Source organism: Saccostrea echinata, unplaced genomic scaffold, assembly GCF_033153115.1.
Source record: "Saccostrea echinata isolate AGI-Se365-2 ecotype Australia unplaced genomic scaffold, CSIRO_AGI_Sech_v1 ptg000023l, whole genome shotgun sequence".
NCBI lineage: Eukaryota > Metazoa > Mollusca > Bivalvia > Ostreida > Ostreidae > Saccostrea > Saccostrea echinata.
Window position 1 is genome coordinate 12,019,652 of NW_026889772.1, and position 20,072 is coordinate 12,039,723.

Genomic DNA, 20,072 nt, shown 5'->3' on the forward strand with positions numbered 1-20,072 from the left:
CTATTTGAACATTGTTAATACCCCCCCCCCCTCACCATTTACCATGTCGATTTCTAGTAAAAAAAAAAAAATTGTCTGATTTACCTATTCTACTCAGATTTACTCAAGTAATAAACTTTTTTTTTTCTGTATAAAATTTCATTCCGAGTCATCACCGGAACGAATTACTTCTTAATCGTAATTGTTGTGGCGTGATACTTGATGGTGAACCTAATAACATAGAAATACTTATTGGATTATACCTCTGAGGTCGTCATGTGATTTATATTAGTGTGTAAATGCCCCTCTTGGTAAGTGTAGAGTAAGAAACGTTATATATTATAGGTGTAAGTGACAAGTTCAAAATATTTACATGATAAACAAATCAGAGGTCATTCGAGTCACGTATAAAATTATTAAGTCATACATGTGATATCAGTCAAGTGCAGATATTTCACAAAAGTTTGGTTGTGCATGTATTTTAAACCTTTCACTGTGATGTTAAATGTAAGCATGATACAGCTGTGATACCAACATGTAATTTAAGAAGATAGGCTAAGTGAGACTCTTGTAAATTCACATATACACACAAAAGATGTAAAGGTTGCTCCACACTTCTTCAAATTAAGGCTTGCCACACTACAACGTGTACAATGCTTAATAAAAAATTGCAGCGACGTACAGAAAGTTTAACATACTCGCTGGCATATGCTGAAGGCTTGTGCCATGCACCATAATCATGATAATTGCACTGAAGCAAAAAATTGTGCATTAAATCAACTGTATTAGCACCAAAGTGTGCATTAAATTTTCCTTTGGCTCTGTTCGTTGGAAAGATTTGGACATTTTATCTTTTAAAGGAAAGGAATTGTATAGTTTGATATGTGCATACTCTAGATTTTGGAAATGTTAATGCCCTACTTTTACTGTTTTAATTACTTTTATTTTCAGATGTTTATTTTTTGCGAATGTGTGCATTTGGCCGGAAAACAATCTGACATTCCACCTTGAGATTTTATTTGAGAGTTGTTCCATCCTTAAATGTAAAGCACTAGGATTCAAAACAGTGTGAGAAATGATTAACATTATCGCCTATGGGAAATGTATTGTGTGCATGTGTATGTGGTGGACTGTATACCCCATATATATTGAGTACATCTATTGGTAAGCATGGTATGAGAAATTCTACTTGTTTTGTACTTTCAGTTTGAGTTGAAGTTTGTGATTTAATAATATTATCATTTCCAATTGTTGAAATTTATGAAATACACAACTTTTATTTTGCTTAATATGCATATTTTAAAACCAATCGAGCCGCAATATAATAGTTTGAGGTGAAATAGACATGGTGTAGACACAGTTAAGGCACGGAACCCATATAGGATTTAGAAAAGCTGTACGGGTTCCGCATACCCAAGACATGGACACAGAATCTGAGGATGAAAGCGAGGTGTTTTTGTACACAGAAACCAATGTGTAGGCAAGGAATCCTTGTCCCAGGAAGACGGTTTCTAACTTATAAAATTTGAAAGAGGCAGGTTTTGGTTCAAACTATATATTTTTAATCTCACGGCTTTTTACATAGCATGATCATAGCTTCCTTTGTGCAAATCAGATTAGAAGGATTCATGACCCTGAGCTAATATAGCTTGACTGTGTCTTTCTTACATTATAAAAGATACATAACTAATATACATGTGGAATTATACTTATGTCAAACTTGAATGATTTTGTCACTTTTGAACTAGAAGTCTAAATAAGTAAGTCTAATATAGAAACCATTTGAAATCTTTATCCTTGGATGTTTCAATGCAAGCTGACAGACATTGAAATAGTCTTTGTTGATCAATGATTTCACTTAACAATCTCATTTCATTTTATGTCATTACAGTGATAAAGAAAGTTATGATTTTATTAAATTCAAATTGAACAAGCTTAGGCTGAAAAAAAAAACACATGTATTTCCCATTTCCCAGCTGACCTAATTTTACCCACCGACTCTACTACTAAATTTTTATTCCAAATCGAGATTTTGAATAATATATTTTTGTTCACAGTAAAGTTTTCTCATAGTGCAGCTCATAAAATGCATGTCTCATACACTGTAAAAATATGTCTATCCAAGAGTTTTAAAGAGTACTCCTGCTTTATATATATATATATATATATATATATATATATATATAATATATATATATATATATATATATATATATATATATATGTATGTATGTATGTATGTATGTATGTATGTATGTATGTATGTATGTATGTATGTATGTATTCATATACATGTATGTGTATGTACATGTATATATGATAGAAAAACAATGAAATAAAACGTGTTGCTTGCGTGACGCAGTGGTTAGAGTGGTTGCACTAGAGTCGCGGAGTAAGGAGTTGATCCTTAGGTCGCAGGTTTGAATCCCACTGTGGGACGTGGAGACCGGTCCTTTGGATGAGACCGTATAAACAGAGGTCCCTTGTGGCATTAGGTGCTGGCACAAAAAAGATCCCTCACTGCTCAAATTGGCCCTGAGTGCGGAGTATAGGTCTATTAATTTGCAGCCCTCCACCGGCAAGTGGTGGCATCTCCATATGAGTGAAAATTTCTCGAAAGGGACATTAAACAACAAACAAACAAGTAAACAAAATTAACAGTAAAGTAAAAAAAGTTATTCCCTACTTACCTAGCCTAATTTTTTTACCATATGTCATCAGAAACACATAATTTTTTCTCATTTGGCCTAATAAAGTTAAATTACTATAGAATTGTGCATTGAATCATTTGATTCTTAATAAGAAACTATTATAAATTGTTAAAATGATAGTGTAGATAAGTTCTATAAAAATGAATGGGGCACTCTCATACATGTATCAATTCCAAACTTTAAAAATTCTAAAACTAATCAAATTAATAATGTAAAGCATTGTAAAGTTTGTATTCAGTCTCCATTTGGCATCTACAGAAACATCAGGGGATTCTCCAAGATCCTGACCCAGATATAGATTAATTAATGCACATGAAGATCCCCATGACTCCATATTTGGTTGTCTTTTGACATGGGTTTCCCAAATCAGGGTCTCCAGATACGGAAAATGACACAGGTTTCTGGTACAGGTTTTTCAGAATCCGTGAGTTCATGTAGGGAAACTAGCACAACTTTCTGTGAAGGGTTTTGTAAAACTGTGTGATCTATTTAAATATTTCAGTCATTATCCCATGCCTGTTCTTGCCTTGACCACTTTTTGTCATGGCTTTCTAATTACATATTTTACATATATAGGAGCAGAAATGCTACTCTGTTACAAGTTTACGGAAGCTAAATATGTGCCTGTGTTTAAACCACCCAGACTGTTTCATATGGGAGTACCCCCCCCCCCCCCCCTTATGAACACACAGCTAATGCTCATACCTCCTGTTGTTTACAATTACATGTATGTAACGTGTAAACTCAATTAATGTGTCAATTTATATTATTTATTAATTCAAAGCTAAGTTGAATATATTTTTAGATAAGGATTCAATATGTACACAAAAATTCACAAACAGGGTCGGAATCGGTATTCAGTCAGGTTCAAGGTCAAAGTGAAAGTAGTGTACTCAATGTACGCAGAGTCTTGCAGTATGTAAGTGACATGCATGTACCATTTTATAAAGGGGTATAAATGAAAACTATTTTCATGGAACAGGATTACATGAATGAGGACATGTACATTCTTTTGAAGCAGTCAGTCAACTTACTCAAGTGTGTGTGAACATGCACGCTAACATTTTTCATATTTTATTGATAGCATGATACATGTATTAATTTTGTCTAATGTATTATTTGTCACCATGGTCAGTAAAACATGCTTTTTACCTGTATTAATTATTTAACAAAACAATATTGGGAATTAAATCAGTGCAAGATGAAGCAAATTCATAATTTACGATTATTTTCAAATTATGGGCATAAAGGGAACATGGAAGGTTTGTTTGTGTGTAATGTCTGTCTGTGAATGTTTTAGGTGCATGTTTTGTGATACTGAAATATATAACATCGATTTTTTTAGGTTCATGGTGATACAGGAAAACTTCAAGGTTCCTGCAGATGGTGTTGAAAACTATTGGCCAGTAAACACAAATTAAACCCATTTAATTACATCTTGAATCTTCACCAGTAGAAAAAAGATGGCAGTACTTTTAATGCGTAAGTAGAATTGTTTTAAAAAGCTTCTTTTTTTGTTTTGGGTGGAATGAATGATTAAACAAATACATAAGAGTTGAAATCTCTTTAATACAGGGTGTTTCAACAAACATGTCCTGACTTTGCATGTCTAGTGCTTCTTTTACTACTTCACTCATGATTTAATGAGTCCGTCAAAAAAGGAAAGATCAGTGTTTTATAACGATTTATCTAAAAATAAACATTACAATGTACTTTTTATAGTTTTTTGAAAGAAACACTGCATTTACATGAAGTGTTTTATTCCAAAGATTTTTTAAAATCTCATGATCATGCAGGAAGTATGATTATATTCCTAATCTCGTTCTTTACACCCAAAACGTTTGACATCTTTTTTTATGTGTCATACCCTGTACAAAATGTTCCACCTGGAGAAAAAGGTGTAATCAAGACAGAATTCTCGGTAAAATTCCAGGCGCAAAACTTACTATAACTTTTAAAGCAATATAAGCGGAAACCAAGCGTTAACCAAGCGGAGACTAGCTGAAAATTTGTGGCAAAAATGTAAATTAGCTCCGCCTGGAAATTGACATTCTGCCTGCATGGAAATTGAAATTCCACCTAGAATTGAAATAACAGGATTCTTTCCGAATATAGATTCCGTCTCAACTGTCCAAAGTATTTCTTTTTATAATTTCCAGCTATTTTCCCCCTGAACTAAATTCAGCCTAGAATTTGATGACTGGAATCTGTTAAATTTAGGCGGAATCTCTGAGACAGAATATCAGAAAGTTCAGTCTCCCCCTGTATTACGCCTGGAATTTGTGCATTCCAAGCGGAATACCCTTGGTGTCCAGTCAAATTCTGGGCGGAATCCACCTCAATTGTTTGTACAGGACTAAATCATGATCACTAAAATGTTTAATTTCACATCAGTCAGTCGTAAAATTTGAGCGCCAACTTGACTCTGAATTACCTACTACCTGCCAAGAAGCTAGAAAGCTAAAAATACATGCCGGTTTTTTTTAGTAAAGGTTGTTAAGAATCATAATTTATTCATTTTGTTTTCAAGAATTTTTCATTGGTCTGTTTGGACTTATTACCCACAGATTTTATTAGTCCAAATGAAAATGTATTAGTCTGATGAGACTAACCGACTAACATTAGTGTCAAAAACCCTGACATTAGAAAATCTCAGGCATATATCTAGTCAGACCATGCTTACACTGTATAAAACATGATGCTGGAAAGTTGAATTGAAAATTTAAGTCTCCGTTATTAGTCTCTACCAAAAACTTTTAACTAAATCAGTAGAATTAATTTATAATTCATAGTCTTTCCCAAGTGTTTAGACTTTATATTTTGCAATAATTACTTAAGTGTTCATTATCAATATTCCTTATCTTAATTCCTGAAACTGACCAATCACAGTAGCCTAGACTAGTTGTTGCCGGTACTCGCATCATAATCAGTAGGTCCCTGTTCAATTCTTGTTCCTAGCACCTTGTCAATCCAAGATGTTTAAAATAGGTAATGAGATTGTTCAATCACTAAGCCGTGACTATAGAAGTGAAAGATGCATGTCTTTCAAATGAAATTTTAAAAATCAAGGTATCATTTCAGGATACGCACAATAAAAAAAACCCGTACAGTGTTAAGCTACTAGTATACACTGTAGTGAAACCAAATATTGAAATTTTATGCTATATAGTGTCATGTTTTTGTTTTTTTTCAACCACAAGTTAAATCCCCTCAAATCATGAAAATTTAACCCAATGAAAATAACCAATTTTACATTAATTGAGAAACTTATATGTATTTGAAAGCTTCCTGAAATGCCAGTAGTGTAGATTCAAGTTTGTTCAATTCATGGCCCCAGGGGTAGGGTAGGGCCACAGAAGAATATCAAAGTTTACATGGAATGACAGAACCATGATTTAATTAATAGTCATATTTATTATACATGTATATCCATGTCCTTACCAAATTTCTGTTGCAGTTTTCTCAGCAACTACTCATTGCAGGTGCTTGATATATTAGCACACTCTTTGTTTAGGCATGCCATATGGTAGGAATTATTTTTGTAGGAATCCGATGTGAATTTCCTGTTTATCCCTCCAATTCTGTCCATACTATATTTCCATCACAGTTTTTCTCAACAACTATTCAAGGATGATGCTTGAAAGTTTAGCACACCTTTAAATTGTTTAGGCATGCCATATGGTGGGATTCATTTTTGTATGCATTTGATGTCAACTTCCTGTTTATCCCTGTGCTTGTCCGTACCAAATTCAAATCAGTGCGGGAATTATAATTACTAGTGAGCATTGGCTCACAGACTTCTTGTTTTCTATTTGATAGGAATGTCTTTTACTTTAATTAGCTAAAATCCTTATTTAGTTCTTCACAAATATGTTGAGAATGTTCTTTTTTTTATAAGATGTGTAACCATTACTGTTTCTTGAGTCAAGATTTTTTTATTTACTTTATTGATATTTATTTCTACTAGAAGCAGCTACTAAGGAAGATTAAATGAAGGAAGATCAGGAAATGGAGAAAAAGCTGAAGAACAAGGAGGACAAGATGAAGAAAGAACAAGGTTATTACATATGTACCTCACAGTATTTTTACAAAGCCCTTCCAAATCCTGATTTATATAGTTTTTTGTAAAACTTAAGAATGAATTCTTAATATATAGTTCTTGACCCTTAAATATTAATAAAGAAGGTAACATTTTTTTACAGGGCACAGTGACTTGCAGTGTGTGTACATGTAACATTATTACAACAACTATATCATGGGTCCATAATTTTGAGTAAGTCATTCATCAAGTACTTTATATGTACTGGAAACCATTTCTGAGGGGGATGAAGTGATGGAAGATAATGAGCTGGAGGGTGGAATGGAAGAGAAAGGGAAAGAGATAAAGAAAAAGGCAGAATGAGAAAGGACTAGGTAATTATTATCACAGTACCCCCCCCCCCCCCCCTTCCTAATCAATGTATTTCTTCAAGTCAACAAAATTACCAGGTACTTATCTTATTCCTTCATAAATATTTTTAGAAAAAAATTAAAACATCAACTTTGACTGGATGTAGTGACTTGCATGTGTGTAATTAGCTGTGGTCAATACAATGACCTGGTCAGCAAAAACAATCTATCATTAAGTCGAATGCGGACTGATGTTTTTAATACTAATTGTTAGGCCATTATTTACACATTGAATTGTCTGTTTACACATTGAATTGTCTACAGACTTTTCCGTTTTCCCGATCATGACAAGGAGCACACAGCGAATGTGACTGATCGGCAGAGGATGTTTACTCCTATATTGCACCTGATCCCACCTCTGATGTTTTTAGAGGTCCGTGTTTGCTCTGCACCTGATTTGTATTTTTTCTATGGACTCTTGAGCTTGATTACTGTTCATTTTCTCCATAATTACATGATTGTATGATTAAGCGGTATTTGAGTACTCTTTACTGGAACCCAGGAACATCTTTATTTTTTTTTTTTACTTTGTGTCATCTAGTTTAAGATGATGAGATTGGACTGTATATAATGAAAAATGTTACATGTTACATGACTATGCCTTGACTTTACCTTAGGCTGAAAATGTCGATCAAGACGCATTTCTAGTCTTCTTGGCAGGTACTTGTAAATCTGTTCAGTTAAGTTTTTTTTTCTTTTGTGTGAATTAAGCTGCACACTTGGAAACTTTGAATCATAACCTTGTTAGTTGATGCCTCTTATAGGGGAAACATGTTATTTCTTGACTAGGCTTTAATAGCAGCAAGAAATATAAGTGAATTTGAAGTCATGGAAATATTTTAGGTAATGAGGAAAGTATGTATTCCACATTCTAGTACCAAAACATTTCTGTCAAAGTCAAGCAGGTACTTGAAAATGAATAAGGTACTAACCACTCTTTCCTCAGATAAATCACTAAAAAATTCAGTATGCCCAGATTTTTCATGAATCTGGTAAAATATGAAAATTGACAAACTGAATTTTTGTCAGTTTAGTAGTTTATTGAATTGGATTTTTTTTTACAGAACTTGCAATAGAAGAAAAAGTTTAGGGAAATTAAGAGGAAGAAATTGAAGATGAAAAGAAGAGCTCTGGGAGGAAAAAAGTGAGCATAGTGCAGTTATTTCTATGATTTTACATTTTTAGTGATGCATTATCAGATGCAGTCTGAATCATAAACCTTATCTACTGATAAAGAAGATGGGCGAACAAGGCAAGTAAATGCCCATTGTGTGACAAAAAAGATGTAAAGAGTTAAATCTTAATTATGTCAAAATTTTCTTTGATATTTCATTTAACATTAATGTATACTTTATGTAAAATCTTTGCAATTTGCTACAATCTTATAAAGATTAATATTATTGATCTATGAAATAGCAGATACACACCAAAAGAGGGCAAAAATGATCATTTTTTCCTACTATATCATCAGGGTTGGCAAAAAACTGGGAAATACTCATATTTCCCAGGATGGTGGGAAATACTGGTAATTACCGGGAATTACTGGTATTTCCCGGGAAATACTGGGAAATAAGAAATAGCTACTAACATATTTTGTTCATATTGACAAGTAGTACACCTTATTGGCTAAGATATCTACCTGGTATCATTGTCCCTGATTTAAAAAAATCTGGTTTCCAAGTAATTCATTTTGTATAATCATAACACAGTATATTCATATAGCAGTCATGAGTGTCATTTGTTTCATGCTTGAGACAGATGTAGTCTATAAAGGTCCATGAAATGAACCCAAAGATCCCAAATGGGTTTTTATCTAAGAAAATTCTTAAATGTAGAGTATGGTATTAATATCAAAACTAAGAAGAAGCCTTTCAGTTCTACTCAAGGTAATTATATCTTAAAACAGGAGCACAAAACTGTCCAGAGCAATTTGTTAAAACAACATGATTGTTTGTAATAACTACAGTGTTTATAGAAGGATTAAAACAAGTTTGGGTTTTTTTTTGTTCTTAGATTTATAATTAATAAACTTAATAATTTTACAAAACTGAAAAGAAACTTGAATACGTTCTATTTCCACTATGGAAGAGTTATACTTCTTAGTGCGCTCTTTTGTGAAAAAGTCGGAAAATGTATAAATCTCGCGGGATTTCAGGGACAAACGTTATATAAACATGTAAACAATATGTTGAATGTCGATGAACAAATCCTTAGAAAATGCAAATGAAATATTTTATTTTTGTGAACTTTATATACATCAAGAGTAGGAATGACAACGATATCAATTTATATCTATTGTTGATCGTGTGTATCTATTTATCGTATGGTACCTCTAAATACAATATACATGCCTCGGAAATGTCGTATTTTTTATTAATGGATGATAAATTTAGGGTTCTCGCTCTCTTACATATGTCTTTTAGTTATTCTATTCTTTAATTGGAATGACAAATACATTTAACATCTAAAACTGGATTGAGATTGACATGTTTTGTATTATCCGCAATGCCATGCTGTCCCAGTCAGACAACCAAACGCGCCTCTAATTTTGAAGAGTTCACTAATGGAAATATAACGTATTGGAAAACTTCAGTTTTACACAGAATGCTTATGGGAATGGGACCTGGAGTAGTGATACATTCTGAATATGTTCAATTGCAATTTGAGACATATTCCATATTATTCATCTTTGTTAGCTCTACTGGTCATAGACCAGAAGAGCTTATGCGATAGTAAGGTGTCCGTCGTCCGTCCGTCTGTCTGTCTGTCCGTCTGTAAACAATTTTTCAAAATGCTACTCCTCCTACAGTTTTGGTCTGATTTCAGTATAACTTGGCACACAAGCAGACTACACTAAGATACATAATTCTGTGTATCGGTTTTTGATTTCGATGAACGGTGTTGCCATGGTTACTAAAAATAGAAATTTCTGTGAAAAACATTCAAAATGCTACTCCTCCTACAGTTTTGATCTGATTTCAGTATAACTTGGCGCGCAAGTAGACTATACTAAGATACATAATTCTGTGTATCGGTTTTTGATTTCAATGAATGGTGTTGCCATGGTTACTAAAAATAGAAATTTCTGTGAAATACTTTCAAAATGCTACTCCTCTTACAGTTTTGGTCGGATTTCAGTATAACTTGGCAAGCAAGTAGACTACACTAAGATACATAATTCTTTATATTGATTTTCTGATTTTTATGAACATTGTTTCCATGGTTACTAAAAATAGAAATTTCCTTGAAATACCTTCAAAATGCTACTCCTCCTACAGTTTTGGTCTAATTTTAGTATAACTTAGCACACAATTAGACTACACTAAGATACATAATTCTCTGTACCAGTTTTGGATTTCAATGAACGATGTTGCCATGGTTACTAAATGTAGAAATTTCTTGAAATACTTTCAAAACGCTACTCCTCCTACATTTTTTGTCTGATTTCAGTATAATGTGGCATACAAGTAGACTACAGAGATACATAATTGGTGTTATTGTTTTTTGATTTTTGTTGAATGATGTTGCCATGGTTACTTAAAATTTCTGTAAAATTGTTTTAAAAGGCTACTCCTCCTACAGTTTTAGTCTGATATAATAATAAATCTTGCCACAAAAGAGACTAAACCAAGGATCATTATTCTGTTTATTGCTGTTGCAAAGTTTCAAGTCAAAGTGCTACTTTTATCTTCCTTTATAAATACAACCAGTAGAGCTACAGTCTCATCAGAGACTTCTGGTTTTTATGTTTATTTTATTTTTGAATTTTGTATAAGATTGAATGAATTAAAGAAAGAAAAAAACTTTAACTTTGTATTTCCCAGTATTTCCCACTTTAGAGAAATTTGTAGTATTTCCCGGGAGGGGAAAATACTGGTATTTACCACTGGTAATTCCCACCACTGGTATGTCCCGGCCAACCCTGTATATCATACTTTTTGAATATGAGAATAGGTCTTCACTCCATATTTTGGTAAGATTATACTCGAAGCATATTTAAAACTTTTCCTATTTCGGTTGACAAAAACATGGTGAAATGACCTACTCTTCTAAAAAAAAATGCACTTTTATGTCACAACAACATTCATATCTTTCAGAGAAATATTTGAAATCCATTTAGTCAAGAGTCACATTTTTAAACGTGATTTACATATGTAAATGTCCATTTTTGTCATGAGCTACATGTATGTAGTGTAGTGGTTAGCATGTTAGTCTCTAAGGAAAAAACTGAGGATTTAATTTCATTGCTTGGGTTTGAACCCCAAGAATACCACTTTTTTTTTTTTTATCATAGAATGATTTTTGCTTAAAGAATTTTCTACAGAAAAGTTTTGTTTGTAGTATAATGTTATACCTTTCAAAAAGAAGAACTTTACTCTCAATACTAAATTCAGTATTTGAATATGACTTTTATACATTTGAAGCTATACCTGGCTTTTTGCATGCCTTGTTCACCCATCTCCTTATGCACATTATGAAACATATAAAATTATATACATATTACTGTTACTTGGTAGACTTTTAGTGTAATTAAAATTAGGTCTTTCATTTTACTCCATTTATTAATATATGTTACTAATGAGAGACAGATAAATATACAGGAAAAGCTAAATGAATCTAATTTGTGTAGCTTGTTGAATGTTTTCATTTATAATATTCTTATAAGTGACTTGCTTGGATGCATGTTTTTATTTTGAAAAATCCTTATTTGTCTAGATGCATGTATTCTGTGAGTACTTATATAGTCCTAACTGAAATGATTCCAACTTTTTGATATGTAAATTAAAGAGGAAGATGAGATTAAAGTTTGGCTCTTTAAACTGGAAAGCTTGAAAGGAAATTAATGGCAAGGGCAAAAGAAAAGGATAAGGCCATTCCAAGTTTTTTCTATGTTTAGCGTCTGCGTGTGCCTTGGATTTTGACACTCCATATCAGAAAAAACATACAGAACTAGTGCTAATTGTAACGGTAACCGTTACAGATGTTCCCCAAACGGCTCCCCAATCCCTTATGATGCCCCATTCCCTGCAAGCTTCATTGAATTAGACAGTACTTTTGTAATATAGATGGACACTTTATTTTTAAGGGTATTTTATTGGAAAAATACTCTGATATAGCCATATGGGTTTTAGCCAATCAAATTTCAGCGCATGTGCTTGCACGTGCTTTCTACATTTAACACATAAATTTTCTTATAGTGTCTCACAATATATACATTTGTGTTAAATATCAAAGAATTTCATTGAAAAATAAAAGAGATATATCCATTTAAATATTAGCCAATCAGAATTCAGCACACGCACAAACATGACGTTGCATTCAATTTTGAAAGTATCATACTGTAGGAGCCCAATGTGCCTGTCTATATTATAAATTTCATCCTCTTTTGTTGAAAACCAAGGGAGTTATAGTCATTTAAAGTGTCAGCCAATCGGATTGCAGCACATCTGCATGCGCGTGTTTTCAAGCAATTTCCTATATGATACGTTGTAGAACCTTATAATATATACTTACATGTATATTTTAAATTTAAAGTTATGGCTATATTAACTATATCAGCCATTTCACTCATCGCATGCGCGCGCACGTGCATGCAAAATGACCTTCGTTCCGCACATCTACACAACATGCCTATTAACCCTAAAAAGGTTTCATCCCAATCGGATGAGTAGTTTCTGAGAACACTCGCGGACAAAAAAGTAACGGAGAAGAAATTTCGAAAAAAGAAAGTAAAAACAATATGTTCCCAAACTTCGTTTGGGGAACATAATAAGGAGTCCTGAAATCAGTTATTCTGGTCAAAATCTTTGAATTCTGTCAATTTCTATAAATATTTGTCTACAAGATGTCATATTAGGAATATTTTAAGCATTTAATACCTCGGTTTTGCTGAAGAATAGAGATTTTTAAATCAAATCTTTTGAATGACGTCATTTTTACGACTATAAAGTCTTTGTTTTATTTTTTTGGTTTGTGTGTTTTTTGCGAATAGGTTGGTAGGTTTTTGAAAGATGGGTGGACGCTAAACAGAGAAAAAACTTGGAATGGCCTAACCCAAAATTTCAGAAAGTGTATGTTAAGTTGTGAATATACTGTAAACATATTACTTTTCACTGTGTATTCTTTTTAGCGCCTTTGGTGGAAAGCAATGTCTGCTAATTCAAGTACAACGCTAAATGTCTTGCACAAATACACATAAACATTAACAAATGCGCTAAATCAAATCCCCGCTAACTTGCTCAATAATCAACTTCTGCCAAATATCGTACACGCTAAATATTATACATTTACAGTAATTCAACAGACTAACAAGTTCTAAAGGATATAATCATTTAATACAAATCAAATACACAAAATGTTAACTAGCTATTTTAGGAATTTTAGATTTAAAATTTATTCTTGTCCTTTTGCTTTTAAAGAAGTGTTGTTGTGTCTTAATTAAGATTGGAAACTTGATCATTGATATATTTTATTTCATTTTAATGTAAAAGCTTTAATGGTTTTATTATATATGTATTTCAGTTCCATTTGTTAAGAATGTGTGGACAAAAGAAAAATAGCCATAGAGTGCCAATGTGGAGTGGAAAAAGGCAGTATGACTTGATCGTGGTCAATTGAAGTGTTTAAATGCCCCTCAAGAAAGCAGAACAATCTTTGAATTTGCAAGAAAGAGTATAAAATTTGCTGCTAAAATATCATAACAGCTAGACAAAGATTAAATAACAACTACACTTACATCTAAAGAATTTTTTTGTCCTAATAGTGATTCATGTGCAAGTACATGTAACAAGTGCTATAATGACCTAATATTAGTGTGTTTTAGGAGCATGTTGACTCTATTGTAAATGTATTGACTCATTATATGACCTCATTTATATATATCATTATATGAATGGTAGTGTAGTGACTCGACATGTGTGTTAGCTGTGTAGGTTATGATGTGTGGTAATTTTGTGTACGTATGTAGTATGGTGACTCGTGTTGGGAATGTATAATTTTATGTGTTACTGATATATCTCATCATGTGATTTAAAATGGTTATTTGTAATGTATATATTAGAAGTGTAGTGACTCGACATGTGTGTTAGTAGTGTAGTGACTCGACGTGTGTTAGTACTGTAGCTTATTATGTGTGGTGATTTTGTTATTTGTAAGTTGTACATGTAGTATGGTGACTCGTGTGTTGGAAATGTATAATTTTATGTGTGTTACTAGCTCATCGTGTGTTTTAGTATTGTTATTTGTAGTGTATATATTAGTATTGTAGTGACTTGACAAGTGTATTAGTTGTGTAGTGACTCGACATGTGTGTTAGTAGTGTAGTGACTCGACATGTGTGTTAGTAGTGTAGCTTATTATGTGTGGTCATTTTGTTATTTGTTATGTGTGTTGTACATGTAGTATGGTGACTTATGTGTTTGAAATGTATAATTATATATACCCTCGCTCCGAAGGAGAGGGGGGGTATACTGTTTTATCCTTTTGTGTCTAGCTGTGTGTGTGTCTGTCTGTCTGTCTGTCCATAACAAATTTTTGGTCACATTTTTCTCAGCAACTACTCATTGCAGATGCTTGAAATTTTAGCACACTCTCTGTTTAGGCTTGCCATATGGTGGGATTCATTTTTATACAAATCTGATGTCAACTTCCTGTTTATCCATGTGTCTGTCCGTACAACACATAACAAATTTTCGTCTCAGTTTTCTCAGCAACTTCTTATCGCTTGAAATTTTAGCACACTCTTTGCTGAGGCATGCCATATGGTGTGATTCATTTTTGTATGAATTTGATGCCAATTAACTTCCTCTTTATCTGTGCGTTTGTCTGTATCATACATAACAAATTTTCATTGCAGTTTTTTCAGTAGTTACTTATAGGTATAGCAGATGCTTGAAATTTTAGCACATTCTTTGTTTTGGCATGCCATATTTTGAGATTCATTTTTGTACAAGTCTGATGTCAACTTCCTGTTTATCTGTGTGTCTGTCTATACCATACATAACAAATTTTTGTTGCAGTTTTCTCATCAACTACTTATTGCAGATGCATGAAAGTTTACACACTTTTTGTTTAGGCATGTCATATGATGGGATTCATTTCTGAATTTGATGTCAACTTCCTGTTTATCTGTGCATCTGTCTGTATAATATGGAACATTTTCTCAGCAACAACTCTTGTTGAGGCATGCAATATGGTGGGATTTATTTTTGTATGAATCTGATGTCAACTTCCTGTTTATCCGTGCGTCTGTCCATAGCTGCACTTGTGTATATTCACATGATAATGTATATTCACATCACGGTGGGGGGATTACCAGTGGGCATTGGCTCACAGAACTTGTTTTATGTGTGTTACTGGTATAGGTCATCATGTGATTTAATGTTGTTATTTGTAATTTATATATTAGAAGTGTAGTGACTCGACATGTGTGTTAGTAGTGTAGTGACTCGACATGTGTGTTAGTATTGTTAAGCTTATGATGTGTGGTAATTTTGTTATTTGTTATGTGTGTTGTACATGTAGTATTGTGAATCATTATGTGTTGGGAATATGTAATTTTATGTGTGTTATTGGTAAAGCTCCTCGTGTTTTTTTAAGGAATAACTGTCTAATTTTTTGGATTCATGATGTGATCAATCGAGTGGCTTGCGTGATAATTTGCATAAACGCCGAAGGCATTTATGCAAAAAAATTATCACGCAAGCCAATCGATTGATCATCGTCATGAATCCAAAAAATCTGACAGTTATTCCTTATATTTACATGCTCCTGATTCTGCAAATTCCCGTGCTAATAGCCCAGCGTCTGTCTTTATTTGTCCCGCCCCGCACGTGATTTTTTTTAACCGCCCCTATCGATGAACCAGTGGATTTATGTAGAAATAAAGTATTTTTACAATTTGTAATTTTATCTCGGACAAAGACATTGGAAATGTAAATATATATTGTTATTTGTAATATACAGTGAAACTTGTCTTATCCGGATGTTGTGTACTCCAAAATCTTGACTAATACAGTGTTAAATTTAGTCACCTGCAGTAGATTCAATTGTATTAAATGTTGTCTAATCCGGAATGTGGTCTAATCCAGCCAATTTCTTTGGAACCAGTGGTGTTCAGATTAGAAAAGTTTTACTGTATATATTAGTAGTGTAGAAACTCTACATGTGTGTTAGTAGTGTATTGACTCGACTTGTGTGTTAGTAGTGTAGTGACTCGACATGTGTCTTAGTAGTGTAGCTTATGATGTGTGGTAATTTTGTTATTTATTATGTGTGTTGCACATATACATGTAGATAATATGGTGACTCATGTGTCAGGAATGTATAATTTTAAGTGTGTTACTTTTATAACTCATCGTGTGATTTAAAATTGTTATTTGTAATGTATATATCAGTAGTGTAGTGACTCGACGTGTGTAAGTAGTGTAGTGACTCGACATGTGTGTTAGTAGTGTAGTGACTTAACATGTGTGTTAGTACTGAAGCTTATTATATGTGGTAATTTTGTTATTTGTTATGTGTGTTGTACATGTAGTATGGTGACGCTTGTGCTGGGAATGTATAATTTTAAGTGTGTTACTGGTATAACTCATCGTGTGATTTAAAATTGTTATTTGTAATGTATATATCAGTAGTGTAGTGACTCGACGTGTGTAAGTAGTGTAGTGACTCGACATGTGTGTTAGTAGTGTAGTGACTTAACATGTGTGTTAGTAGTGTAGCTTATTATGTGTGGTAATTTTGTTGTTTGTTTTGTGTGTTGTACATATAGTATGGTGACTCATGCGTCAGGAATGTATAATTTTAAGTGTGTTACTGGTATAGCTCATTGTGTGTTTAAATATTATTTGTTATTTGTAATACATATATTTGTATTGTTATTTTGGTATGTGTGTTGTACATGTAGCATGGGACTCATTTTGTGTTGGGAATGTAGAATTTTACCTGCGGTAGTGTAGCTCATTTTTGTGTGCTAATGTTATTTTTTATGTGTAATAGTCATGTAGTGACTCAATATGTCTGTAAGTAGTGTAGCTCATTATGTGTTTTCATGTTGAGTTAGTTTAATTTAGAAGAGTGTTGACTTATTGTGTAAGTTAGAGTAGCCTCTTGCTATATGTGAGCATAATATAAAAAGACACTTTTTTTATGATGTGTATATAATTATTAAAACAATGCTAAATATAATATTATACCAACCTCCATTGATAAACTTATGTTTGAATTTCTAATGTAATGTAAGCTGCATGAATAGATCATATTTTGACTGAATTTTGAATGAGCATAATTTGTGATTTTAATTTTTGAAATAAACAGAAATTTAATTTTCCTTGTATATGTTTATTTTTTCATTAGATTGCAGAATAGAACTAACTTTTGCAGTATTAAATATCTAGAAATGCTTTTATGACCAGAATGGTGGATACTTATTTTACAGTTAAAGTATATCATTGAGGGAGTTAGCAAGATTCCAGTTGTTTTTGTTTTGAACATTTTTTATTGACAATATGTCAGTTGAAAGGGATTGGACACAAGTTCCAAAAACTTAGATAGTCCTCTCCCATACATAAAATCTGAATAGCCATACAACATTTACAAAGTTTTGCAATAATATATATATGTACATAGAAGAACAAAAACAATTGTTTTGTGAATAATGAAATAATATCAAATTAATAATAATGGTAATAATAATTACAATGTTGATATTATCAAAATATAATAATCATGAACAGTTCCAGTTCCCCAAGGGCAAGACTATTTCCCGAGGCGAAGCCGAGGGAAATAGTCCTGGTCGAGAGGAACTAAAATCTTGCTAACTCCCGCAATGATATACTTTAAACTGTTTTATTATACTGATACAAACGTAAAATTTAGAGGATTCAGGTAGTATGATTTCATAGCAGGGATTAGCTCACTTACTTGCTAACACACGGGGATTAGTCCATTCACATATCATACCAATGTAAAAGTAAAATCTAGAAGATTACAGATAACCGGGAATTAGCTTTTGATGCAGAGATTAGCTCACTTGACTAACGCACGGGGATTAGTCCATTCATAAAGATTTCTTGGGAATTAGTCACGTCTAACGATCTAATGTTATATAGACAAAAAATCAGTAGAGGTATGATAAAAGTATATAACGCGTAATCCTGCTTGGGAGAAGGGGTTCTGGGAAGATCAAATTGGGTAAGAATTATAGACCAATGCAAACTGATGTACAGTGTATATAAAAGCAGATAAATGTTTGTCGGTCGCATGCTGTAAATTTTAAATGATAAAAGCTTGACTTCAACTGTAGGAAATTCTCGAATGGGACGTTAAACAACATAAAATCAATCAATCAACTGTAGGAAATATCCCTACTAAAATATCATGGTATAGTTAGATCAAAATAACGATGGCGGTTTTATAATGCACATTATTGTGAAATTACCTAAAAGACCTCTTAAAAGAAACGGGGCGTACAAGGCGGGGACAATCCCCCGCTCTGAGGTAATATTTTTCTCAATCTTTAAAGTTCACGGAAAAGTTATATTTTTCTAAAATTACGTTTTCAGGAATGGCATCTTCAACAGATTTGATTCATTTATTTTATTAAATGGTACTGGTTGATGATTTGTTTTTAAAGTTGTCAGTAAAGCATATTTAGTGGGAAATTGGTTTTTTGGAGCCACACAAAATGATTTTTGAATATGAATGGGACAAGTTTCCTTTCTACGTTAACGTTTACGTTTTAGCCTTGATATTAAACCGGGAAATACTATGATCTGGAGCATGCAGTATCGAAGGGGTACAGGGATGCCCCTAGTGTTTTTTTTATTCTCCCGAGAAAATAACTGTTGTTAATGTACATAGGAAATTTTAATATAAGGCCTGTTATTATTTTTTCTTCCTTTCTCCTGGTTAAAAATCGATTTTTAACGGGGGGGGGGGGGGGCGCTCCAAACAGTTTGACAAGCAGGAAAAAAACCTTAACCTATTGACTAAACTAGAAAATCTTATTTGGGGGGTTAGGTGGTTGGGCCCTTTCCCTAATTTCTGGTACATTTTGCTGAAATTTGCGTTCTACATTCGGGCCACAAAAAAGAGGGAGAAACCCCAACCATTTGAAAATACGTAGGAAAACGAGATTATATATATATATATATTTCTTTTTGTCCTTTGTCTTCTTGTTGGATATCACCCATCTTTCAGTGAAGCGGCGTTCTCCTTTTCGCATATTGATAATATCTTTCGGCAAAAAAAATAAGTTACAATTTCTCGAATATTTCTTTATTACGATTCCGCATAAAAAGGGGGAAAATGTATTACGATTCCGCAAATATGTTATCTGGATCACTGGTACATAGATAAAATAAAAATTACACAATTAAGCAGATTAAGATACAAACAGGAGTAGCTGAATAGATTGCTCCCATGCATGTAGCTGCTTTTTTTCTTAAATTTCACTAGAAAGCCCTTCTTGTCTCTCTGAGCTGAGTCGAGTTTTCTACCAATTGGTCGAACTGGATTTTTAAAAAAATCACGGAAATAAGTTTACGGAGGGCTTCGGAAATAATACACATCGATCGATGCCTTAACTACATGTAGCACATGTATAATTCTTGTATGACTTTTTAAATAACTTTAAATAACTTAATACGTCATACCAGATTATGTTCAGTTTGCGCCTAAATGAAAGATTGTTACAATTTTCTTAATTCAAATGCAATGCATGTTTCTAACACCGACTATACTACTACGTATAGAACCATGTAAAAATAAAGTGGGTCAATTCTTTTCACTCTGTTTGACTTTCATTTACATGTACATATAATTATAAATATATTTCGTGGGGGACGAAAAGGTGGGATAAGGGTGAGGTTAAACACTTTTATCAACATGCAGTTTTCCTTCATATATATATATATATATATATATATATAT

General features: G+C 32.9%; 1 long non-coding RNA gene across 2 annotated transcripts; it reads left to right on the forward strand.

The window, feature by feature from the left end:
* Positions 1 to 207: 207 nt before the first annotated feature.
* LOC133191481 (uncharacterized) lies at positions 208 to 17,464 on the forward strand. 2 transcript variants are annotated; one of them, XR_009721699.1, is made up of 7 exons: positions 216 to 290; positions 931 to 1,047; positions 4,036 to 4,172; positions 6,658 to 6,747; positions 6,893 to 7,103; positions 8,204 to 8,283; positions 13,662 to 17,464. It is a non-coding gene; the product is annotated as an uncharacterized LOC133191481 (long non-coding RNA). The 2 variants fall into 2 exon arrangements; XR_009721698.1 differs by lacking the exon at positions 931 to 1,047 and having other exon boundaries at positions 208 to 290.
* Positions 17,465 to 20,072: the final 2,608 nt, after the last annotated feature.